Here is a 27,091-nt window from a genome sequence, read left to right as displayed (position 1 = left end):
AAATTGTGGTTTTTGGCATGCACAAAGTTGGTAGCTGATCCAGTCAAAAAAGTTAGGAAGACACAAATTCTAACAGTATATGAAACTTTTGTACAAATTGTGTTAAAGGGAATATACACTTATTGTATTAGTAAATAAGTTTTGAAATTTTTTTTTACCTGCAGAAATATTGGCATTTTAGGTTTTGTAGGGAGGCCAAAGGTAACAACAGGTAGTACTGATTATTACTTTTTATTAAGAGTCCCACAAATTGAAGCCCCACTATAATTTCATCAACATGTTCTATCAATAACAAAGTGACAGTTTTACCATCAGCTGCTCATAAAGTAAAAAGTGACAACCAATATGCACTTCCTGTTGTCACTTCTGCAAGAAAACCAATACCCATGCCCTGGACTGGTCACTGCCGCCATCACTCCACGCTCCTGTTGGGTCTTCTTCATCTCCAGACGCAGCGCTGGCTTCTGACGCTGTTTATCGTCAGGACATTGCATGCACAGCAGAGATAACATCCTGGCACTAAATAGGATCAGGAGCCAGTGCTGCGACCGGAGGTGAAAAGGACCCGACAATAGCATGGAATGGATAAGTATAATATAGTGTATACAGTCTGCTGGGGGCCCTGTTTTTAAGCCCATCATGTGTGATACTCTCTGCTGGGGCCCTGTATCTAAGCCTATTATGTGTGATACGGTCCGCTAGGGCCCTGTATCTTATTTATCTTACTGCCTGCTGGACGCTCTGCATATAAGCCTATTATGTTTGATACGGTCTGCTGGAGCCCTCGGGAGAGAGCAGCGCTATCTTACGCCCACGCGGATCCCATTAAACAGACAGGACGTGTCATGTGACATGATCACTGGGCCTGGCTGGTGCCTGAAGAGAATAGAAGGACACACAAGTGATTCAGTAAAGACAAAGCAAGTAAAAAAAATATGGGCCGAAGTGACACAAAGATTTTTGTTAAGTGCGGGGGAATCCACCACTAACCCTTGCCCAAGGCCTAAAAAAGGTAATTACGGCCCCGGCTAGGCTATCCCAGCACTATGTAATCCGTGGTTGTGTAACTGCCAGAACCCGCGCTGCTCCCTAAAATGAAGGAGATGCAAATCTAGGTGAAGCACTTTCTGATTTTATTCTTGCATAGTGCTACTCCCAAGTGACTTTAGAGACAGTCATGGATAATGATTTAGGTTTACACAGAGTTTGTTCATATCATAACTGGCTTGAACAATGCTAGTTATATGTGTATATTTGTGCACTCTGATGTGGATGGTCATTTTGAACAACTTAATCTCCCTATGAGAACATTGAACCTGCTAGAAATCAAAACAAGTGTTGTTATCGGATCCACACAGATGCAAACAAAGCAGAGATTAAAAATCTGTGCTCACATTTTTCATGTTACCAAAAGGGTCTTTCATGTGTCAAGTCAACTATTTGAAGGGGATATGTCACCAAATTATACAAATTTAATTTAGGGAATCTAACATTTGAGGAGCATTCAGTACCTGCTGAGCAGGCTCAAAAAACTCCAGCTCGGCTCTTGGGTATGAAAAGTGTTGTGGAGGCAACCACGAAGGAACGCTCAATTAGCATGGAGTGTGCACTTCCTAGCTGTTTGTTCTGGGAAAAAATACTGGCTTGTTTTTCTTAGGGAGCACATACACTTTATATAGAATTTGACCAATAGCGATTTCACCCAACTCCACCTCTGAGCGTGAATGTTTATTTCAAAGGGGAATAAGGGTCCATTTACATGGCCCGCCGTGGGCCGTGTAAACGATGGCCGATCAATATCAATAAAACATCTCTTTGATCGGCGCTCGTTTGCTCCTTTCAGAAGGAGCTAGTATGGGGGACGAGCATTCGTTACTACAATCGCACATACCCATACATTTCTATCATGTCCGCAGCATATCTCCCTATTTACAGAGGGGGATATACTGCCGTCAACGATAATATTTTTGGCTGCATAAACGATACAATCAGCCGATGAACGGACGTTTGCTTGTTCATTGGCTGATTGTTGCCCTGTTTACACAGAGCAATGATCAGGAACGAGCGTTCGGGATGGGGAACTAGCATTGGGGGATCAGGAACGAGCGTTCTTTGCCCAATGGTTGGACCGTGTGAGAGAGCCTTAATTCACTGCTAGACTTATCTGGCAGAGGCTTATATCACGTAGGAATAAAGGATCAGGCATGTTGAAATGGAACATGTCCGCTCATGCTATTCCCCAAAATTTGCAGTTGGGGGACAGTTGGAATTCCCCCATAAACATAGAAGGTGCATGGGCGCCTTAAGATCAACAAGCCAGTGGGGTCTCATGATCGATGGGTTTCCAGAGGTCAGATACCCACCGATCAGAAAGTGATGGCATATTTTCATGATATTCTATCACTTTATGATATGGGACTAACTCTTTAAATATAAACAATAAATAGGTATGCAAGGTTAATCCAAATACTGTTTAACTATGTGCAGAGCAACAAATGAAAGAAACAGTGATAATCCAACACTCATCTGAACAAGTAGTCCACGTGTGAGCAAAAATCCAAGCATTATTACAAGTTTGACTTTGTGTAGGCAGGATTTATAAATGCTGATAAATTTCACCTTAATGCCTAGTTCACACGGAGTGTTTTGATGCAGAAAAAAAAAAAAAAAATCGGCCTCAAAATTCCTTCAATACTGTAACCTGACTGCGCTTTTTTGGCACGATTTTGCTGAGTTTTTCACCCGCGGCCATGGAGGACAGAAGGCAAAAAAACACAGTGAAAAACACTTTTTCTGCTTCCCACTGATTTCAATGGGAGGTCAGAGGCGGAACTGCAGCAAGAAAGGACGACGCTTTTTTTTTCCCTCCGCAAGCAGCTAAAAGTGAGCCAGGAAAAAAAACTCCTCCGTCTCACATTGACATCAATGGGAGACGATTTCAGCCGTTTTTTTTTGTCGTCCATTCCGATGTAGTTTCCGCATCAAAATCAGTGTCAAAAAAACTCAGCGTAAACTGGGTTTTAAGGAAGATTTTGCCAGTACAATATTTTACAATCAGCATCTAATCTAACTGCATAATAATGATACTCCTCCAAACCCTACCATTATAGTGTATACCATTCAACTTTTTGGATGGTGAAAGAGGGACACTTATGGTTCATTTAGTGAAACATCTATTTTTCCTGCATATTTATACACTTGACAAGTTTTTCATTTACACATCAGTACAACAATTATTTGAATGCATTTTTAAGGTCCAAATGAAATCAAATCATGAATTATACAAGCTGGGGTCTATTACGCAGTAAGGGATCAGACTGATGCTTTCTGGAGCAATATAATCAGGTTAAAAAGAGGGACTTTTAAAGCGGTTGTCCACCTAGGGGGTAGTTCCTGTCGGCAAAGCAGTAAACTCGCGCATGCGCGTTTTAAATATTTTGTCTTTGAACCATGCATGCGCTGTCCAAGGATAATACATTGCCCCTGCTCAGCCCTTACTCTACAGTCCCTGCTCCTGGAATGCTGCGAGAGAAGTAGTGCACGCTGGGAGCGGCCAGACCGGAAGAGCGACGAAACATACAGAAGTAAATAAACTCATATAGGTCAACAAAGTAGCTTTCTCACTAGGGAAAAAAAATTAAAACCGGTATTCAGTGGGGTTTATTTATGACAAGGAAAAGCGGCACAAGGAAAAAAAAATTGATATCGGAAAACCCCTTTAAATTTAAGATCTGAGAACAATCTACAAAGCCAGGAGATTCATCAGTACTAAAGTATAGCAATATGGATTTGAAACAACATATCTAGAAAAAAGCATCATAAAATTGCAAAAACGAAATAACGCAGGAGATGTGAAACGTAAGAATTCTTCTGCATGATACATAAAATATTAGCTAGCCAACAGAGTTTTATATGGCAAACATAGAAACGACAAGTTAATATAGAACATGCTGCAAAAATGATGTTTCCAAATGCTTAATATTAAACAATTAGGATTGCCATGACATTCCATGTTCTTTACAGGCAAGTCTTAGATTCACACAATTGTGTAATGCAGCGTATTAGGTTACCATATGCGAAAAGCGCACTCTTGTCCCATAGTTCAGTAATGATGCCGTGGGCTGGGGAACTGGAAGTGTGAAAATATACAACTGCTCTGAACACTGGAAAAGCTGTAATGAGGTGATAATGAAAGGGAGAACCGAGCAAAATTGGAATCATTTATTTCTACTCAGTTATGAGCAAGCATAGAGCAGGGTAAAGGATAAGGAAGCGCCAAGCGTGCAGACAACACAAGTGACTGAAGATCAGATGCAGCAGTCAATGTGAGGTCATTGCTTTGCTGAACGCACCGAAAAATTATACTAATCGTTCATATTGGAAAAAAATGACTTGAGTGTAAAGGAACCAACACAATCTCACAGCTTATGCCCATGTAAATGGCCAGTGATAGAATAAGCCAGTTTAAGCTACCATACAAGTTAAACAATCTCCATATGATGCGCCACTACACATGGAACGTTCAAAGCCGTTTAGTAATATGGAACAGCAGCAAACTTTATTGTGTAAAAGCAAATGTTTCCTAGTGCAAATAAAACCCAAGATTGGATTCCCTTCCAACTGTATTGTTTTGATCAGGTTTTGTTTAGGTGTTTTTATGCAGTTTTTGAAGACTAAACCAGGTGTGGATTATAAAGGGAGAGAGAGTATGAAGGACAGACACTTCTACTCCTCCTAATCTGAATTCAATTACTGCAATAGGTATTCCCTGCTTTTTAAGAAGATCGCCTGTGACACTCACCAACTGACAAGTCATCAATATCTCCCTCAACATATGTGCCCATTAATCCCTTGCCACAGCAGTCATTTTTAGTTTTTTTCAATTTCGTTATTTCCTCTCCAACTTCCAAAAGCCATAAACAAGTCGATGTAGCCATATGAGGGATTATTTTTTTGCGGGACAATTGGTAGCTTTTTCACGGAACCAGGAAATCCCTTGTGGGTGGAAATGGGGGGAAAAAAAACAGTGATTCCACCACTGTTTTTTGGATTACGCTTTTACACTGTTCACCATGCAGTAAAAAAATAAATAAAAGACACGTCAACTTTTTTCTGTGGGTTAATAACATTACGGCAATACCAAATTAATATATTTTTTTTATGTTGTACTACTTTTACAATGGAAAAAATAATTCTTAAAAAAAATAAATAAATAATAGTTTTGTGTCACCATATACTGAAACCCATAACTTTATTTTTTTTTTATTGAGCGTGGTGAGGGATTGTTTTTTTGTGGGGTGAACTGTAGTTTTTATTTGTACTATTTTGGGGTACACATTTTGATCACTTTTTTTCATTTTATGTGGGAGATGGTGACCAAAAAACATAAATGCTGCCGTTTTTACGGTCCTTTTTTTTTTTTTTTTTATAGAACTTTCACCGTGCGGGTTAAATAATGTTATATTGTTATAGTTCAGACTTTTACGGGGGTTTTTTTGACATTACTTTTGGGGGGAAAATGGGAAAAGAGTTGTGCTTTTTAATATATATATTTATATACCATACACACTGTATTCAACTTTTTCTTTTTTATTACTGCCCCTAGGGGGACTTGAACTTGCGATCCCTGGATCGCTTGCACAATATTCCTCAATAGTTATGTATTGCAGTATAGTGTTTTTTACCGCCTCCTATTAAGACTTGCTTATGCCTCTTTCTAAAGCGGTCACTATTGACAGCAGCACTGACGTGTCGGCTGTCACATATAGCGGAGTATGGAGTGGGCTCAGCCCTTAAGGCCACTCCATACTACCCATCAAATCTCGGCAAGGGGATAAAAGAAAGAAAATATCTGTACCCTCTCAGTTCATTGACCTTTTCCTTGAAACAAGTATTTATATTCTTTACATGCATCGTACGTCTAAAATTATTTCATACCGTACATTTCCTTACTCAAATTTGTTGTTTTATATTGATTTCTTATTAAGGACAGTAATAAGTTCATCCACCAAAGGCCTTTTAAAATTTCATTGACCAAGCTTCTAGACTGGCAATATTCAAAATAATTTTATGATTTGAACCTAATAAAACCTATATACGGTCGGGTACAGAAGTATTTGGACAGTGATACAATTTTCATCATTTGGCCTCTGTACACCACCACAATTGGTGTGAAACAAAGCAATGAAGAAGGGATTAAAGTGTAGACAATTATTTTAAATTTAAGGGGCTTAACACATATATTGCATTAACCGTTTAGAAATTAGGGATTTTTTTTACATAGTCCCTGCATTTTCAAAAGTAATTCGACAAACTTACATAATTATAAATATAAGGATTATTTGTAACTGTAATGCTTTGCCAGGCCATTACTACAGCCACCTTTAGTTGCTTCTTGTTTGTGGGTCTTTCTGCCTTCAGTTTTGTCTTCAGTAAGTGAAAATCATGCTCAATCGGGTTGAGGGTGGATGACTGACTCAGCTATTGAAGAATATTCAATTCCTTTGCCTTAAGAAGCTCTCGGGTAGGTTTCGCTGTTTGTTTTAGGGCCATTATCCATTTGTACCGTGAAGCGTGGTCCTATCAGTTTTTTTTAGCTTTTGACTGAATCGGAGCAGAAAGCCTCGCACTATATACTTCAGAATTCATCCTGCTACTATTATCCATCATCAATAAACACCACTGACCAAGTTCCGTTGGCACCCATACATGCCCATCTTTGTTTCATCCATCCAAAAATGTTGTTCCAGAAAAGGCTGGCATTTTTTAAATGTTTTCTAGCAAAGTTTTATCTGGCTTTTCTGTTAGTTGTTACCGGTGGTTTGCATCTTGACATAAACCCATTCATAATGGTGTCTCCTGATGGAAGACTTTGACAATGATACACCTACCTCCTTGAGAGTGTGCTTGACTTGGCTAGATGTCGTCAATGGGTTTTTCTTGGAAACAACTCCAGATCTTTTATCTTATTAATTTGTCATGAAATAAGGAGGGAGAAGGCTAAACACGGCCAAGAAATGCTTCTAAGTCATTTGTCCAATCACTTTAAAACTGTGCAAATGGAGGAACCATGTAAAAAAAATGGCTTTATTTCCTAAACAGTTAATGCTAAAATATTGCTAAACCTCTTGAATTAAAGTTGAAAGTCTACACTACAATCAAATCAATTGTCATAGTTTACAGAGGCTATAATGTGAAAATTGTGTCACTGTCCAAATACTTCTGGACCCTACTGTAAATCATACTGTTAAAGATCTGCCAGGCACAGCTTCTGTATCCACGCTCAAAGGTAATCAGTCTGCACCTGCTTCTATGTCTGTGAGACTGACTCCATCTTCCACCACTCAGGATGGCAGGCTTAGGAGTGGGAGAGCCTATCACAGCCTGGCCAGACGGAGCTAGCTCCCGCCCTCTGTCTATTTATACCTGCCTTTCCTGTTACTCCTTGCTTGTGATTCTTCTCGTTTTGTTTCCTGGCCCTGCTGCAGCTTCTTGAACCATTTGACCCTGCTTCTTATTGACCCTGGCTTACTGACTACTCTCCTGTTCTGCGTTTGGTACCTCGTACACTCCTGGTTTGACTCGGCTTGTTCACTACTCTCCTGCTCTGCGTTTGGTACCTCGTACACTCCTGGTTTGACTCGGCTCGTTCACCACTCTTGTTGCCGTGGGCAACTGCCCCTTTTCCCTTGCTTCTGTGTGCCCTTGTCTGTTTGTCTGTCGTGCACTTATTGAGCGTAGGGACCGTCGCCCAGTTGTACCCCATCGCCTAGGGCGGGTCGTTGCAAGTAGGCAGGGACTGAGTGGCGGGTAGATTAGGGCTCACTTGTCTTTTCCTTACCCAATCATTACACATACCTTAGCCTTTTTTTAATATTGGCATAAAATCTATTTTTTTATGATTTTTAAAAGTTTTTGCTTAGCTTTGAACTAAATTATGAAAAAAACTGAATAGACAGCCTGAAATCCTTACACCTTTGCTAACACCTTACACCTTTGCCAGGTAGACTATGCTGCTGAGACTACTTGTTTTAGACTCATCTATTAAACTAGCAGATAATGAATATGAAAAATATACTATATTCTTACACCTTACACATAATCCTTACACCTTTGCCAGGTGGACTATGCTGCTGAGACTACTTGTTTTAGACTCATCTATTAAACTAGCAGATAATGAATATGAAAAATATACTATATTCTATACATCTAACAAATTCCTAAAGGCAGAAGATAAGTGATGTATTAAAGATGAAGATAAGGGATGTCTATATTACATCAAAGAAAACTTGACTATGCTCTTCAATCCTGATTTGGTGTAATTGAGAACAGTATTTTTCTTGTAAGTGCAGCCATTTGTGCGACAGACTGTTCTTGCCTTCAGTTCCTGGGACAGGAAGTAGCTGTCACGATGCGGGGTGTGGACCCACTGGGCCGTACCGCGTAGCGGGATGGCAGCTGGCCAAACAGGTATGGTTCAATAGTCCAGAAAGGTTACCTGAGGCAATATAGACAGTGGCAAGGCAGGCACGGCTGGGACCAGGCGGCAGGTAGACGTCAGGCGTGGAGTAGCAGAGCAGGCGTGAAAATGCAGCACAGCATGGCAACAGTTCAGCACGGCAATAGATCAGGATAGCACGGGAAACAGGATACAGTTACGGGGAACACTGGGAAGCTGGAAGACACTCAGGAGACCATTTGCAAGACAGACTTTGGGAAACAACAACGCTCAGGCGAGGATCAGAAGGGTGGGGGCCTTCTTATAGTCCAGGAAATCATGTGAGTTGATGATGATTTCATGCGCGGGCATGAGCGCGCGCGCACCCTCTGGGAGACAGACTCGATACCCGGAAGTGAGTGCGGGCGCCTCACAGGGGGACGACGCAGCACAGCAGCAGGATGTCCATGGCCGCGGTCGTCGAAGAGTCAATTAGAACGACGGACCGCGGCCATAGACGTTACAGTAGCTACAAGACAGCTATTATTATAAGCCATTTTAGCTTTCACTAGCTTAATTACTCCGTCACCTAGTTGAAAAACAAGGAATGCTGAGAAAGGTTTTTAACGGCCAATGGTGCCAATGGACGTCAGTGGTGATATAATAAGAGTAACATCAGTAACTCAAAAGTTCAATTATAACTTAATAATGACTTATGTTTCAAAACAACCTTTTATAAATGATTATATAACCTGCTTCACTACACATCTATATGGGTTTTAAAGACTATTATTAAAATCGCTCATTGTAATCAGAGACACCCCCTGTTGGTCTCTAGAACTCCTTTTAATAAAAAGTGACCGTGTATTTGCAGTCACCTCTCAAATACTACAGATACTGTGTATGTTACATGTGGCACCTGCTTGTTCTTAAGATCACTCTGGCTTTCTAATTACAGACTTGCAACAAGAAGATGCAGTAGAAAATTATATTTACAGAATAGTAAACATATATCAAGGCAAAATGAGCCAGAATGTACATTTAAAGTGTAATGCCTCTTTGACTGACATTACGTACATCTACATAAAAGGTTAAATAATACTTTGCTTTACTTTTTTGAATATTTTTTTCATGTTGTTTTCTCCAATCAGATACAAATCTGCTTTAGTTCTATCGGTTTCTGGGGAAAGCGTGGGACAACCAACATAAGTCCCACGAATAGCTTCTCCCCTTGCCTACCTAGAGTCCGAACAATACAATCTGCCTAGATATGCATTAATACGTTCCCCCACTGCCATATACAGCTACATAACTATGTAGAAAGCCTGTTGGCAGCCTATATGGAATTTGTGACACAATTAGGAAATAGACAAATTACTTTTTTAGCAGAAGAGGTAAACTCATAGACCTCCATTATATTAAGGGGTTATAGGAGATTAGAAAAACCTTATGAAGTACTTTAAGGAGCTGTGCAAGATTGCTTCCAAAAACAGCTTCACTCTTGTCCATGGTTTGTGTCCGATATGATTTATTTAAAAATTTCTGTAGCGAGTTAGGCCTTCTTCACATCATGTAGTCAGCCTTCCTTCTGAGGTATAGTTCCGATGTAAAGCTGTAATGTATCCCACTGTACACCCATACAGCCCCCTCTCTATAGTAAGCCCCCTGTTGTCCCTTACTTGGCCCAGCCTCTCTACAACCCTGTATGCCCGATGGGAGGCAGTGTCCGGAGATTCCCCCAACCCAAACTTAGCCCACAGCCATGTAACCTCATGTGAGGGCACCTGTGACAGAAGGAAAAGGTAGTCCTGTGGAAGCAATCCCAACCTCTTCTGGAGGGGCTCTCTGTTCCTACCATGCCTGACACAGACTACAAGGAGAGGCAGGACCCTGTTCAGGTGACCTGAAGTGGCCTTCCCCGCTTCAGCCGACAGTTAGAGTCTCCAGTGACATCCGTCACCCTTTGAGTCCCATTGTAAAAAAAACATATGCTTAACAAGTCTTTTTTACTGGAGTCCACATGTACAGTAGTTACATAGGTTAAAAAAAAGACACAGGTCCATCAAGTTCAACCTTTCCCAATCAATTACACGTCATTTATTGATTAATTATATATAAAAACTCCTCGTAGAGAAGTCTGCATAAAAAACATCAAGAATACAAGTAAACTGACCTAAAGTAGATTTGTAAAGTTCAGATGTAAAGAAATTCTGAATACAACTTCCATCTACACAAGAAACACCATAGATAGAAAGTGCAATAATTCCTTTTCATTTCCCCAGGTCACAATTACACTGAACCATGCAGCACTTGCTACAGCAATCTGCAATAACCATTCTATAAGGATTTTGGCTGCTTATTCTCTTCAGTAACCAATTTACCTTAACCCACTGTTCCCTGCTTTCAATAAAAGTCTTCTATGCAATTCAAAAGACCGGACCTCTTTTTTTTTTTTTTTAATTTCCTCCAATGTTTCTTCCAATAAGGTAAAGTTACAATTTTATAAACATCAGAAAAATCCTTTTTATTGCAAAATTTCACAGAATAAGGACATAAAAAAAGATCTAAAGCTATCGCAGAGCACTGCATCCACACATTTGATAACCCCTAACAAAAATCTCTTAAACTAGCGCATTTCCTCCTAAAATCCCCCAAAAATTGTAATTTTGCTCAAAGTCTCTAATTGTTAAAGTTTAACTAAACGTTCAACAGACATGTCAGAAGTTTAGATTGGTGGGGGTCCGAGCACTGAGACTCCCACCAATCGCCAATACAAAGCGGTAGAAGCGCTCTTATAAGCGCTCATTCGCTTAGTTTCTGTTCGGCTTTTTCCGGAAAGCCGATGTAGCGGAGTACGGGCTCATAGACTTTCTATTGAGCCCGCACTCCGATACATTGATTTCCGGAAAAAGCCAAACAGACAAGAAGCAGCTGAGCACTCACACAAGCGCTCCTGCAGATTCGATTTAGCGATTGGTGGGGGTCTCAGTGGTCGGACCCCCATCAAACAAAACTCCTGTCATGTCACTATGAGTTTAGTTACACTTTAACATTTTCATGAGATATTTCTTAGTTATATAATTCTGTGAAAGCTTGGCAACAAATCTGCCTCAGACTGTAATCACACATGATGTGTTTGTGGCGGTTTTTGATGCAGTTTTTTTTTAGCCAAAACACAGGAATGGATATGATAGAAGAGTCATAAATTTTGCTTTTAAACTTTTCCTTTTTTTTTGGATCAAATCCTGTGTTTGGTTTAAAAAAAACTGCATCAAAAACTGGCACAAAAACTGCATGTGTAGTTCCAGCCTAAATGTAGCGATACTTCCACATCCCTTGTAAGTAGGAAATTCTGCTTTTTAGAACTAGATGACAACCCCTGCAGGTGCTGTAACTGCATACATATGGCCATTCACCAGGAATATATTACAAAATGAACGCTCACTTATAAAATTTAAGAAATGCTTGAAGGTTAAATAGTTTGTTTATTCAAATGGAATTAGATATTTGCAAAAACAGTATTTAAATAAAAAATGCTCTTATGATAAATTATATAAGGGAATGCCAATCAAATATATCCAAAATTAGGTCAGGAATTTGAAAGCACTCCACAAAAACAATAAAGACCATCACCAATTAGACATTTACAGCAACACAAAGCGTAATGCCTTGCAATGAGGGTGGTAAATGTATTGCAAAATTATAAAGTAATATAAAAGAAATTACATTTACGAATATGAAACAGAGTAAATATATTATCCAGATATAAGGGGGATTCCAATTGAGAGCGTCACTCCACCGCTCTACAATTTTCATAGAGTAGTCTTAAAGGTTTTTTTTCCATCTTGGACATTTATGGCATATCCACAGGATTTGCCATAAATGTCTGATAGATGCGAGTCCTAGCTCTGGCACCCGCAGCTATATCGAGAACAGGGGTCTCCAGACCCAAGGCCCACCTGGTGAGGCGGCCACCGGCCGGAAAATCCCGACGGGGTCTAGTGGAGAGAGGGTCCCATGTGCGTGCAACTCTCTTTATTCTGTTACGAAAACAAAAGCTGAGCAGCGTTTGTTCGGCTGTTCTCTTAACTCCCATTCATTGAACAGCATGATTGTACTGGAAACAGCCAAGCAGCTCTTGCTCGTCTATTTCCAGTACTTCCATTGAACAGAATATAGAGAGCCATGTAACCCTCTCTCCACCAGTCCCTGCCTGGATTCTGGGCCAGTAGCCGCCGCTCCAGGCGAAAAGGGGGTTGGGAGGCCCCTGCTCTCGATATAGGTGCGGGTGCCAGAGCTGGGACCCGCATCTATCAGACATTTATGGCACATTCTATGGATATGCCGCAAATGTCTAAGTTGAGAAAACCACTTTAATTTCTTAATATACTTGCTTATAAATGATAGCTAATCAAAATGTAAGAATGACTATACATTACAAAATCTGAAGTTCTAGAGATAGCCAAACATTTTTCTGTATTGTTGCGTCTTCTATTTTTACAAAAGTTACAAGTGCAGCCATATTGGTTGTTACTTTTTAATATGTTTCTGAGAAAACAATGTTGTTAGTTTAGTGTTAACAGAGTGACAGTGCTGCCAGTTTCTGAGAAGCCAATTCTGAAGTGACTTCTAGTATTTCTATTCAGTTAAGATTTGCTGCCTTATCTGAGAGAAGGGGTAGACATCGAGAAGAGCTTTTTATAAAATGATAATGAACAAGTGTGTTAGGCTTCATGCACACGACCGTGCCCGTAATTACGGGCACGGCCGGCCGCGGACAGCCGGCCATTTTTATGGGCCGTGCTCCCATTATAAAGTATAGGAGCATGGTCCGTAAAACAAAAAAATAGGACATGTCCTATTTTTTTGGGCAGGTTTCTACGGCACGGACATACGGGAAGGTGTCCGTCGGCCATAGAAATGAATGGGTCCGTAATTACGGACCGTAATTACAGGCAATTTTACGGTCGTGTGCATGGGGCCTTACAAGGGTTTTTTTTATACTTTTAGCGGCGGTGTTTTTAAGAATGCAGCAAGACGAATGTGCGGCTACCTTGGCCCTCCTAAACGCATGCTCATACAGGAAAGGTTTGGCCAAACACCTGTGCTAGTTCAATAGAGGCGGGAAGACTCATCGGACACCACTCACCTGGGATAACATGGGTTAAAATGGAACTTGTTGGATCCTTGTTTTTTACGATTGCAGACATGAAGGTGCTGTCTGTGCGTCCAATAGACATTAGACATTTGGCTACCTTAACAATGTGACCATTATCAATACAACCATTATACTGTGCAATCTCCAAACCAATAAGAAACAAATCTCTGAATGAAGGGACACAGATGTGAATAATCTTCTGAAGACTAAATAGAAATGAAGCCAAACTACATTCTGCAGTCTAATCCAAACCTTTACAAGACTATAAACCACACAACAGCATGAAAATCGAGAAAATATCTAGTCTGCATTGTGGTTAGCAGCTTTATAAAGTAAATGTCAACAAACAGTAAAATAAATTAGATAATATATCAACTATGTCAATCAATACAGGCTAAAATAATCACAAACATATCAATACATCAAAAGTTCACTGTAAAGCCAGGATCACACACAAATACATAGTTTTTGGTGCAGTTTCTTTGAGCTAAAGGCAGAAGTGAATCCAAAATTGAAGGAAAGGTATAAAGAGAAAAAAAAAAAACTCCATCCGAATTGCATGAATGATCCTGGCCTAAACGAACAGTAAATGCTTAACAGAGAAGATCACTGCTTTAAAGGGGTTATCTCACCAACAATATTGTTCATAAGCATATCCAACATCAAAAATTAAGTGACTTTGCAACATAAAACTATTTACAAATACATTCTGCCATTCACACTCATATTGATGTTAGTGATACCGCCCCCTGGATTTTTCTTCACATGCCGCTATCTGCAACCACTGTGAATAAGTCTATGGAGGAAATATATTTTTCTAACTACGCCAGTTTTCTGTCGTAGAGAAGTCACAAATGCCTCAAAAGTCACTATATGTGAATTTTTTTTTACTTTTGATGCATTTACGGCACTTAACAAAAAAAAGTGGACGGGGCCTATCGGAAGGGACGTGGCCTTCCACAGGCCGACAAATCTTACTTTCCACAGCTCAACAGATTTTATTTTCTGGCGCACAAACAGCCAGAGATGCGTCTAATTTATTAAGAGGCACATCTTATTCCAGAGCTTGTTCGATTAAGACTGGCGTCTCAAATGCCAGTCTTAATAATTTCCTCCCTGTGTTCACACAAAGGATTGTTCAATTGGAAAAATCCAAAGTAGATTTGGAAAAGAATCTGCAGCAGAAATCCAAGGCTGACCCTCAAAAATTTCTGCCGCAGTTTTCTAGTTTAACCTCTTCCCGCGCTGCGCCGCAATAGTACGTCCTGCAGCGGGGTTAGTTCCCGCATCCAGACGTACTATTACGGAGTAGTTCCCGGCGCACACTGTCCTAACGGACAGTGTCCGGGAACCGGGAAGTCAGCTGTCCCTGACAGCTGACACTCCAGCCTTGCCGGTCAGTGGACCATCGCCGCTGATTTCGGCAATTAACCCCATAAATGCGGCGACGGATTGGCGTCGCCGCATTTAAGGGGTTTGAAGCACATCGGCAGCCCCCACGAAGTGATCGTGGGGGCTACCGATGCTTGTCACGGCAATCGGAGGTCAGACAATGACCTCCGGGTTGCCATGTACGGAAGCCTCGGAGCAGCAGCCTCCACCGTTCCTCCTAGGCTTCCTGTCAGTGTGACTGTCAAGTCACAATGACAGTTGGAGTACATTACACTACGTGTGTAGTGTAATGTACTCTAGCAGCGATCAAAGCTGCAAGTCTAAGTGTCCCCTAGTGGGACAAGTGAAAAAAGTAAAAAAAAAGAATAAAAATGTTTTAAAAAAAGTGTAAAAATAAAAGTTATAAGTTATATAAACAAGCACTGCATTTTTTTCCTATAATAAGTCTTTCATTATAGGAAAAAAATGAACACGTATTTGGTATCCCCGCGTTCGTAACGACCCCAACTATAAAACGATGTTTTTTTTCCCACACGATTAACACCCCAAAAAAAATCAATAAAAAACGACACCAGAATCGCTATTTTTTGGTCACCACCCCTCCCAAAATAGAGAATAAAAAGTGATCAAAAAGTCGCATGTACCCGAAAATAATACCGATAAAAACTACAACCCGTCCCGCAAAAAACAAGCTCTTACACAGCTTTTTTGAATGAAAAATAAAAAAGTTACGGCTCTCAGAATATGGTGACACAAAAAATAAATTATTTTATAAAAAAGTGATTTTATTGCGCAAACGCTGCAAAACTTAAAAAATCCCTATATACATATGGTATCGCCATAATCGTACCAACCCGCAGAATAAAATATAATGGTCATTTATAGCATACGGTGAACGCCGCAAAAAATAAACTAAAAAAACATTGTCAGAATTGCTTGTTTTTGGTCACCCGGCTTGCAAAAAAATGTAATAAAAAGTGATCAAAAAAAATCGCATGTATCCCAAAATGGTACCAATGAAAAGTACAGATTGTCTCGCAACAAATAAGCCCTCACGCAGCTCCGGTGGTGAAAAAATAAAGACGTTGTGGCTCCCAGGAATATGGCGATGCAAAATGTGCAGTGTTTTCTAAAAGCGGGTAACATCCGACACCATTTATCAGTGCGACACCGGTCACAAATCTATGAATTATTATTTCTTTACCGCATTATTATACCCTCTTATTATGCCCTGATGTTCTCCGCACAGATTACATATGCCCCCACATTATAAACTGAAATACCAGCAAAACCCCAAACAGAAAAACCACCAAGCAAAATCTGCGCTCCAAAAGCAAAATGGCGTCCCTCCCTTCTGAGCCCTGCAGCGTGCCCAAACAGCTGTTTGCGTCCACATATATGGCATCGCCATACCCGGGAGAACCCGCTTAAAGATTTATGAGGTATTTGTCTTCAGGGGCACAACATATGCACTAAAATGGCATATCAGTGGAAAATTGCAATATTCACACCATCCGCTGTGCATTAATCCCTTTGAGCACTATGACTTAATAGCACGTCATGGTGCGTCGGTTGATGTATGGAGCGGGCTCACGTGCTGAGCCCGCTCCATACGCTGCGGGTGTCGGCTGTGTATTACAGCTGACACCCGGGACTAACGGACAGGAACAGCGATCGCGCTGTTACAGGAGTCTGTAAAAATAACAATATACTGCAATACATTAGTATTGCAGCATATTGTACCTGCGGATCCAATGATCACTGGTTCAAGTCCCCTAAGGGGACTAAAAAAATGTGTAGAAGAATTAAAGTTAGTAGTGAGAAAGAAAAAAGTTTAGTTAAAAAAAAAACCTTTTCCCATTTTTCTTCTAAAGTAATGTAAATAAATAAACAGAATTGATATCGCTACGTCCGTAAAAGGCCGAACTATTACAATATACCATTATTTAACTCGCACGGTGAACACCGTAAAAACCTTAAATAATTTAAACCACCAAAATCGCTGTAGTTTTCGTTTTTACCGCACGGCGAAAGCTGTAAAAACGAAAACACCAAAAAAATGGAATCAGATTTTTTTCCTAGATAACTATATTTTCCTATTTTTTTTCAGTTTCCCAGTACTTTTTATGGCACTTTAAATGGTACCAATAGAAACTACAATTCCTCCCGCAAGAAATAAGCCCTCACATCACTCTACTGACGAAAAAAGAAATGGCTCTTGGAAGGCGGGTAGTGAAAAACGAAAATAAGAAAGCAAAAAATGGATCAGTCCTGAAAGGGTTAATTCATTTCTAATGAAAAAAATGCATGACCCCATGTGGGGTATTTCCGTACCCGGGAGAAATAGCTTTACAAAAATTGGTTGTTTATTTCTCCTTTATCCCTTCTGAAAATGAGAAAATTCAACATTTTAGTGGACAAAAATTGTGATATTAATTCTCTCCGCCTAATTCTAATAAATTCTGCAAAAGACCCGTGGAGTCTAAATGCTCACTATACCCCTAGAAAAATTCCTTGAGGGGTGTTTCCAAAATGGGGAAACTTGGGGGGCTTCCACTGTTTTGGTCCCTCCAGGGCGTTGCAAAGGCGACATGGCACCGAAAAACAATCCATCAAAATCCGTGCTCCAAAATCCAAATGGTGCTACTTCCCTTCTGAGCGCTGCCGTGGGTCCAATCAGCAGTTTATTACCACATATGGGGTATTGCCGTAATCAGGAGAAAATGCTTTACAAATGTTGTGGTTCTTTTTTCCTTTATTCCTTGTAAAAATTTAACATTTCTATGCTTTATCAGAAAAAAAGTTGATTTTCACTTTCACTGCCTAATTCCACTAAATTCTGCAAAAAAACTGTGTGGTCAAAATGCTAACTATACCCCTAGATAAATTCCTTGAGAGGTGTAGTTTCCAAAATGGGGTCACTTTTGGGGGGTTTCCCCGGTTTTGGTCTCTCCAGGGCGTTGCAAACGCGACATGGCACCGAAAACCAATCCAGCAAAATCCGTGCTCCAAAATCCAAATGGCACTCCTTCCCTTCTGAGCCCTGCTGTGGGTCCAATCAGCAGTTTATTACCACATATCGGATATTGCTGTAATCAGGAGACATTGCTTTACAAATGTTGGGGTGATTTTCTTCATTATTCTTCGTAAATATTACAAATTTCTATGTTTATTCAGAAAAAAAAGTAGATTTTCATTTTTACAGACTAATTCCAATATATTTAGCCAAAAACCTGTGTGGTCAAAATGCTAACTATACCCCTAGATAATTTCCTTGATAGGTGTAGTTTCCAAAATGGGGTCACTTTTGGAGGGTTTCCCCTGTTTTGGTCCCTCCAGGGTGTTGCAAACGCGACATGGAACCGAAAACCAATCCAGCAAAATCCGTGCTGCAAAATCCAAATGGCGCTCCTTCCCTTCTGAGCCTTGCTGTGGGTCCAATCAGCAGTTTATTACCACATATGGGATATTGCCGTAATCGGGAGACATTGCTTTACATATGTTGGGGTGCATTTTCTATATTATCTCCTGTAAATATTAAAAATGTCTATGTTTTTTCAGAAACAAGTAGATTTTCATTTTTACAGACTAATTCTGATAAATTTAGCGAAAAACCTGTGCGGTCAAAATGCTAACTATACACCTAGATAAATTCCTTGAGGGGTGTAGTTTCTAAAATGGGGTAACTTTTGGGGTGTTTCCACTGTTTTGGCACCACAAGACCTCTTAAAACCTGACAAGGTGCCTAAAATATATTCTAAAAAAAAGGAGGCCCAAAATCCACTGGGTGCTCCTTTGCTTCTGAGGCTGGTGCTTCAGTCCATTATCACACTAGGGCCACATGTTGGATATTTCTAAAAACTGCAGAATCTGGGCAATAAAATATTGAGTTGCATTTCTCTGGTAAAACCTTCTGTGTTACAAAAAAAAATATATTAGAAATGAATTTCGGCCAAAAAAATTTAATTTGTAAATTTCACCTCTACTTTGCTTTAATTCCTGTGAAACGCCTAAAGGGTTAAAACACTTTGTGAATGCTGATTCGAATACCTTGAGGGGTGCAGTTTTCAAAATGGGGTGACTTCTGGCGATTTTCTAATATATAAGGCCCTCAAAGCCACCTCAGAACTGAACTGGTTCCTGAAAAAATAGCCTTTTGAAATTTTCTTGAAAATATGAGAAATTGCTGCTAAAGTTCTAAGCCTTGTAACGTCCTAGAAAAATAAAAGGATGTTCAAAAAACGATGCAAACATAAAGTAGACATATGGAAAATGTTAACTAGTAACTATTTTGTGTGGTATTACTATCTGTTTTACAAGCAGATACGTTTAAATTTAGAAAAATGCTAATTTTTGCAATTTTTTTCTAAATTGTGGTGTTTTTCAGAAATAAATACCAAAATTATCGACAAAATTTTTTTACTAACATAAAGTACAACATGTCACGAGAAAACAATCTCAGAATCGCTTGGATAGGTAAAAGCATTCCAATGTTATTACCACATAAAGTAACACATGTCAGATTTGAAAAAATTGGCTGGGTCCTGAAGGCCAAAACAGGCTGGGTCTTGAAGGGGTTAAAATGCAGTGGATCTGCACGAAGATTAGCCGCATTCAATGGGGATAATCGACGCTGTATTCACACAGAAGCCGCGTCAATAAGTAATGTCACTTTTTTCAGCAGGATGTGGAATAAATATTGGGATGCACTCCTCTATGATTCGGTGTGGTGCTAGTATGGTTGGGAAGAGATCCCTAGATATGTAGAAATAGAACCCCAGCACACACTACAAGGAGTGTGTGCTGGGGTTATATTTCAACATACTTTTTTCAGCAGAGCGGTATTAAATTTTGCGCGCTGAAAATTCCACCCCCTATGAACAATGGGGCAGTGTCCCATTAAAATCAATAGGAAGCTTTTTGTAGGCAATTTTCATGAATGAATCGCCACTATGTGAACATAGCCTTAAAGGAAATCAAGGTTTTATTTTTTTTTTAGGTTAAAGAAGTTCTCCTGTGTTACAGAATTATTTGCATTTAAAGCCTCCCAAAAATTAATATTATAGAAAAAATTTGCCAGTGTTATGTAGCCCCCATTGTTTAGACTGCCAGTAGCTCACGGAGGATGTGACTAATATTCACACGTAGTGGAAATCCTGCAGATTTTCCCTTTGGATTCGCGGCCAGAAAACACACAGTGGAATACAGTAGCAGCAAAGTTGATGAAATTTTAACAATTCTCTTCCATACACTGAGAAAATTTTAATAGCAGAAATTGATCTGCGGTGCATATTTTTTGATCTGCAGCATGTCAATTCCTACTGTGGAAATTGCATGTTTTTGTTGCATAATTTCTCCATTGAACTCAATGGGGAATTTAAAATCCACAATAAATCCCAATTGTGTTGGATTTTGCATTGAATTATCCGTGGATCTGCACCAAAATCCAGGTTTCCAGGCAAAAGGTTTGCCATTTACAAGCTATTGATAAAACTTTCCAGTGAAGAGTTATGACATTTACTTACATATTATAAATGCTTAAAACACAATTGCGGCCACCACTCATATAAAAGTTGGGTGCTAAATATGTGTCAATATTGCAGTATCATAGAAAAAGGAAAAAAAACAAAACACAAATTTAGTTGTGCACACCAAATATTGTATCAAAACGTCTTTGAATTTGTACTAATAAATAAACTATGCAAAATAAATTACATTTTGTTTTAACCCCTTCGCCACTTTTGACCTTCCTGACAAGTGTCTCATTTTTCAAATCTGACATGTTTCACTTTATGTTGTAATAACTTCGGAATGATTTAACCTATCCAAGCGATTCTGACATTGTTTTCTCGTGACACATTGGACTTTATGTTTCTGGCAAAATTTGCTCGATACATTCAGTACTTAATTGTGAAAAATGTCAAAAATCTGCATTTTTCTAAATTTTAATGTATCTGCTTGTTAGACAGGCAGTTATACTACACAAAATAGTCACTAATTAACATCCCCCATACGTCTACTTTAGATTGCCATCGTTTTTTGAACATCCTTTTATTTTTCTAGGACGTTACAAGGCTTAGAACTTTAGCAGCAATTTCACACATTTTCAAGAAAATTTCAAAAGGCTATTTTTACAGGTTCCAGTTAAGTTGTGAAGTGGCTTTGAGAGCCTTATATATTCGAAAACCCCAATAAGTCATCCCATTTTAAAAACTGCACCCCTCAAAGTATTCAAAACCGCATGTAGAAAGTTTCTTACCCTTTAGACATTTCGCAGGAATTAAAGCAAAGTAGAGGTGAAATGTACTAATTTCATTTTTTTTTTTTTTGCAGAAATTCATTTGTAATCCATTTTTTTTGTAACAAAGAGGGTGTTACAAGAGAAATGCAACTCAATCTGTATCTGCCATTTTAAGAAATATCCCACATGTGGCCCTAGCGTGCTTATGGACTGAAGCACAGGCCTCAGAATGAGAGGAGCACCTAGTGGATTTTGAGACCTCCTTTTTATTAGACTATATTTTAGGCACCATGTCAGGTTTGAAGAGGTCTTATGGTGCCACAACAGTAAAAACCCCCCACAAGTGACCCCATTTTGGAAACTACACCCCTTGAGGAAATTATCTAGGGGTATAGTGAGCATTTTAACCCTACAGGATTTTTGCAGAAATTATTGGAAATAGGCCGTGAAAATGAAAATCTACATTTTTTTCAAATAAAATGTAGGTTTAGCCAATTTTTTTTAATTTCCACAAGGGTGAAAGGAGAAAAAGCTGCACAAAATTTGTAAAGCAATCTCTCCCAAGTAAAACAGTACCCCACATGTGCTCCTAAACGGCTGTTTGGACACACGGCAGGGCTGAGAAGGGAAAGAGCACCATTTGGAGCTCAAATTTAGCAGGAATGGTTTGCAGAGGCCATGTCGCATTTGCAAAGCCCCTGAGGGGACAAAACAGTGGAAACCGGCCACAAGTGACCCCGTTTTGGAAACGACACCCCTTGAGGAAATTATCTAGGGTTATAGTGAGCATTTTGACCCCACAGGATTTTTGCAGAAATTATTGGAAGTAGGCCGTGAAAATGAAAATTACATTTTTCAAATAAAATGTAGGTTTAGCTAATTTTTTTTTCATTTCCACAAGGGCAAAAGGAGAAAAAGCTCCACAAAATTTGTAAAGCAATTTCTCCAGAGTAAAACATGACCCCATATGTGGTAATAAAAGGCTGTTTGGACACACGGCAGGGCTGGGAAGGGAAAGAGCGCCATTTGGAGCTCAAATTTAGCAGGAATGGTTTGCGGAGGCCATGTCGCATTTGCTAAGCCCCTGAGGGGATAAAACATTGGAAACCCCCCAAAATTTACCCCTTTTGGGAAACTATGTCGCTCAAGGAAATCATTTAGGGGTATAGTGAGCATAAATAATCCAATTAAAAATCCATGGATGTGTGATAAACTTTGAAGCATTTCTTTATACACAGGCCAGGTTTATCGGGGCAGGTGTCGCACTGATAAGTGGTGTATTTTCTTCTCCCCCTTTTGTAGCACACTTTGCACCTTTTTTGGGTCCTTCCCTTTTTACCAGTGGAGGCGATTTTGCTGGGAAAGTGTTGTCCTGGTACAATACGTGGACCATCGCTTCTAGAAGTACTGGGGCCATACCCTTCCTGGTTCCCAAATACAAGGGCCTTGATAACCACCTCTTGAAAATTAAGGAATGTCCCTGTCTGGTCTGCACATTGGTATAGCACGTAAGCGTTATACAATGCCATCTGTACCATGTGCATGGCCAGATTTTTGTACTATACCTTTGTTTTCCGCATGGCACTGTATGGCTTTAGTACTTGATCAGAGAGATCAACCCCTCCCGTGTACTTATTGTAGTCCAGGATGCAATTTGGCTTAGGGGGTCATTGTAGTGCTACCTCGGAAAGGTACAGGGATGCTGCCGCTACCGTGTATTGTGGTCAACATAAGGACATCCCTCTTGTCCTTATACTTGACCAGCAACATGTTCTCGCTGTTTAGTGACCTGCTTTCTCCCTTTCTTATTGGTTGCCCAATCAAGAGTTTTAAAGGGGCCTCTCTGGTTTTTGCTGCAGTACTTCTGGTGGAGAGGCAGTTAAATAATGGGATGCTGGTGTAGAAGTTATCCACGTAAAAGGTGATAACCCTTATCCAGCAGTGGGTTCACCAAATCCCACACTATTTTCCCACTAACTCCCAGGACAGCGGGACATTCTCGAGGTTCTATCATGGTGTCCTTCCATTCATAAACCCTAAACCTGTAGGTGTACACTACTCTCACACAGCTTGTACATTTTAATTTCGTACCTCGCCCTCTTGCTTGGCAGGTATTGGTGGAATTTTAGTCTCCCCTTAAAATGTACAAGGGACTCGTCTACTGCAATGTTCTTTTCGGCGGTATAAGCTTCTTGAAATTTGGTGCAGAAATGATCAATGACTGGCCTGATTTTGAATAGGCGGTAATATGTGGGGTCATTACTGGACGGGCACTGTGCATTATCATTATTAGAATCATTTCAAAACGTGTCCGGGTCATTGCCATGCGATTAAATGGGGTGCTGTATAAAACGTCCGTACTCCAGTATTGCCTAATCTCTGGCTTTTTTTACTAGGCCCAAAATGTCATAATCTCTGCTGCCTCTTTGGGGGTCCACCTAACAAATGATGACGTGGGGTTTTGGGCTAAAAATTGCTGGGCGTATAAATTTGTCTGGGCCATCATTAAATTAACAAAATCCTCAGCGAAAAAGACCTTGACCATTTCTATGAGGCCTGCAGTCTCTAACCGAATTCCTGAGCTCCCTGTGAAATCCAGAATGTGAGGCTCATAATTCTCAGGGGGTGGGTTCCACATGATATCACTAATTTGGGGGGTTGCCTGAGCTGATGTCCTGGGGCGCCTTTGTGGGGGTTCCTCATCACTGGATGAGGATGATGAGCTCAAGAGGAATGGGGCAATTTCCTCTTCTCCCTCGCTGGCCGATTCAGTGTCAGAGGCCAGGATGGTGTATGCCTCCTCGGCTGAGTAGACCCTTTGGGATGATTGGCACATTTTTATTAGGGGGGTATGTAGTGCTTCAACACGTGTAATACTTAATTTATTTTTATAGAGGTGATTGTGTGTGTTGTGCTTTTACACGTGTCAATGAAATTTATAGAAAAAAAAAAGAGAAGAAAAAGAAGAAAAGAAGAAAGGAATAAGATACACATTTCAGAGAAAGAAATTTACTGAAAGTCCAATATAAAACTGTCAAAAATTCCTGACTACCTGACACTAACAAATGAATAACTAACGCTAACTATAACGCTGTAAATTTACTCTAAAACTGTCGCTACGCTATAAAAAATTTAGTGAACGAACTTCAGTTAAAAAAACTGAATGTCCGTCACTAACGGACGCCTACTATAATGCTGTAAATTGACTCTAAAACTGTAGAAAAAATATATAGCTGAAATTTCTGCTATATATTTTTTTTCACAAAACGAACGTCAGTACACGTCCGCTACTCTAATGCCCTAAAAAGTTACTCTTTTTTACAGTTATATAAAAAAAATAGGCCCAAAAAAAACTTGCGTCAACAAATTACCACTGAGGCGGATTATAGACTCAGCACTCAGTAGCCGCAGGGCGCACACAAAAGATGGTACAGTAAAATAAAAAAAAAGGACAAAAAATAAACCTGCGCCAAAAATGTAACACAAATACTGATCAGTGACGGCAGTCACGGATCGGTACTCAGTGGCCGCAGGGCGCACACAGGGAGACGGTGCAGAAAACAGAAAAAAAGTCCTGTGCCAAAAATTGAGCGCACAGAGCGATCAGTGATGGCGGTCACTGATCTGCACTCAGCGGCCGCAGGGCGTAAAAAGGGGAAGAGCTGGAGGGGTACAGGGATAAGAAATGTAGGGAAAAACTAGTGCTGCTGCTAAAAAAAATAAAAAAATCAGCAGCAGCACAGTTGATGATGATGACCACAGCAGAGGTGATCACACAGTAGCAGGAAGCAGACGGATGAAGACGTCACAGCAGGATCGCAGCACAGAAGGCCTCAGAACCGGTACGTATCAGCTCACAGACGGTCACACCAGCTCTGCTCAACGTTACTAACCGGAATGAGGTGGGCAGGGCTGGTGGAGGGTGTTTCAAACACACGCCATGGCTGCGATTGGTCGGTCAGTGCAGACCGACCAACCGCAGCGATCGAGGGGGGGGGGGTGGCATCACCGCCATTTTTTGCATGGTACATGTTAGGGATTGGTGCGGTCCTAGACAGCACCAATCCCCACCATATCACTGTGCCCTGTGGCACAATAATTGGCTAAAGCCACAAACGGCCGCAATTGGCCGGTCTGAATTGACTAGCCAATGGCAGCGATCGCCGATGCGGGGGGGGGGGGATGCGACACCTACCTGGGCATCGTGTACAGATGGCCTGCTGTTATGAACAGCAGCCATCTTTACTTTAAAACTTTCTTATTTTTTACTATAACCGGTTTCCCGTTTGTCGTAAGTATATGACATTTTGCGGGAAGCACTGGCTTTTCATGACGTATACTTACGACAAATGTCAGGAAGGGGTAAAAAACAGACAATAACCACAGGTCCTCTTAATGGGCCCATTCACATTAACGTGAATAACGTCCGTGTGCTGCTCATGGAAATCACACACAGCACACGGACCCATTGATTTCAAGACAGTCCGCTGCGTGAGACTCACTGCATGTCCTATATTGGTGCGTTTTCACGCACCTACGCGCCCATTGAAGTCAATGGGTGCGTGAAAACCACGCACCGCACACAGATTTTTCACGCGCGTGAATCTGATATGCTCGTGTGAATGTAGTCTAATACAGATGTGCCACTGCAGTACATGCACAAAATTCGGCGAAAAAGACAAGAGATAAAGAAATAATGCAATGTAATTGTGCCATGTACAACACATTCTATTAAAGGTATAGAAACATTATAGAGCGGGCAAAAGCTGTAACAGCAAAATAACCCCTAATATTACTCCTAAAATGAAGGAGAATCAAGTGCATTAAAGAAATAAAGTGGCGTCCATATTATGCAAAGACCTAAAGTCCAGAATGGAATTTATAAAACAACCTGGTTGACTAGTGACACTGCAGAAAAGTCCTACACTTATCGATGCTTGCAAATGCAGATTCCTCAAGTATGGCACAGTAAGGAGCCACCTGCTTTTCAAAGTGAATAACAATGTGCACATCCACCTGATGAGCGGAGTGCTGGTGGAAACACATGATCCCCACAGTCCGGTCTCTGCATAGTGATCCTCTGTTTACTGCAGCAGCCAATAGAAATACGTAGCTTTCTGCCCTGCTTGTCAGGGAAGGAGCAGAACCTCAGAAGTAGCATGACAGTATAGTTGAGGAGACTCCTCCTTCTCAATTCATTAGGATTGTAAAGCTCTGCATCCTGACAGCAGATATGAACCCTGAACATATTTTCATTAATTTCTAAGGGAGTGCATACTGTAGATGTCACACAGTATGTACTTTCACTGCTCTGGATTCCATGTTACCAATCTGCAGGGAAAGTAAGAAAGGACTTTGTCAGCTGCCAGAAGCGGGAAGGAGACGGATTCTGCTTAGTGTCCCTCTCCATAAGCACAGATTAGCAGCAGCACCAAGATGGACAAAGAGAAGCAACACAATAACAGCATTTTTGGACTTCTGGTGTGAAAATGAATCATGGGATAACCCCTTTAAGGCTATTTATAAACATGTGCATTTCAGAGGGATCACGCAGCTAGCTTCACAAATCCATTCGAACAAAATATGCTATGGAGCTAATCAAGAGCTACCATTTTTATACACATAAGTACCTGGAATCAAGAGTTTTGGAGGTTTATTGCACTTACTTGCTTCGTGTTATTAGGGTATTGGACTTCATGACATATTCTCTTAAAGGGAACTCCATGATGTTGAACATGAAGTATGATATTCTAGTATCATGTTGTAGAGTAGGAAGAGCAGAGCAGATTCATATACAGTTTTGTGTGAAAATACTTGGTATAACCTGTTCATTCTGGGCCTAGGAGTCCAGTGGGCGGTCCTA

General features: G+C 40.4%; 1 protein-coding gene across 2 annotated transcripts in view; it reads right to left on the bottom strand.

Moving 5' to 3' along the window:
- The window catches only part of METTL25 (methyltransferase like 25), a 215,290-nt gene that overhangs the window by 66,178 nt on the left and 122,021 nt on the right, over nt 1–27,091 (bottom strand). The window lies entirely within an intron of this gene.

Source organism: Rhinoderma darwinii, chromosome 3 (assembly GCF_050947455.1).
Source record: "Rhinoderma darwinii isolate aRhiDar2 chromosome 3, aRhiDar2.hap1, whole genome shotgun sequence".
In the NCBI taxonomy this organism is placed as follows: Eukaryota; Metazoa; Chordata; class Amphibia; order Anura; family Rhinodermatidae; genus Rhinoderma; species Rhinoderma darwinii.
Note: the sequence above shows the minus strand (reverse complement) of the source record. Positions and strands in the feature narration are given on the sequence as shown.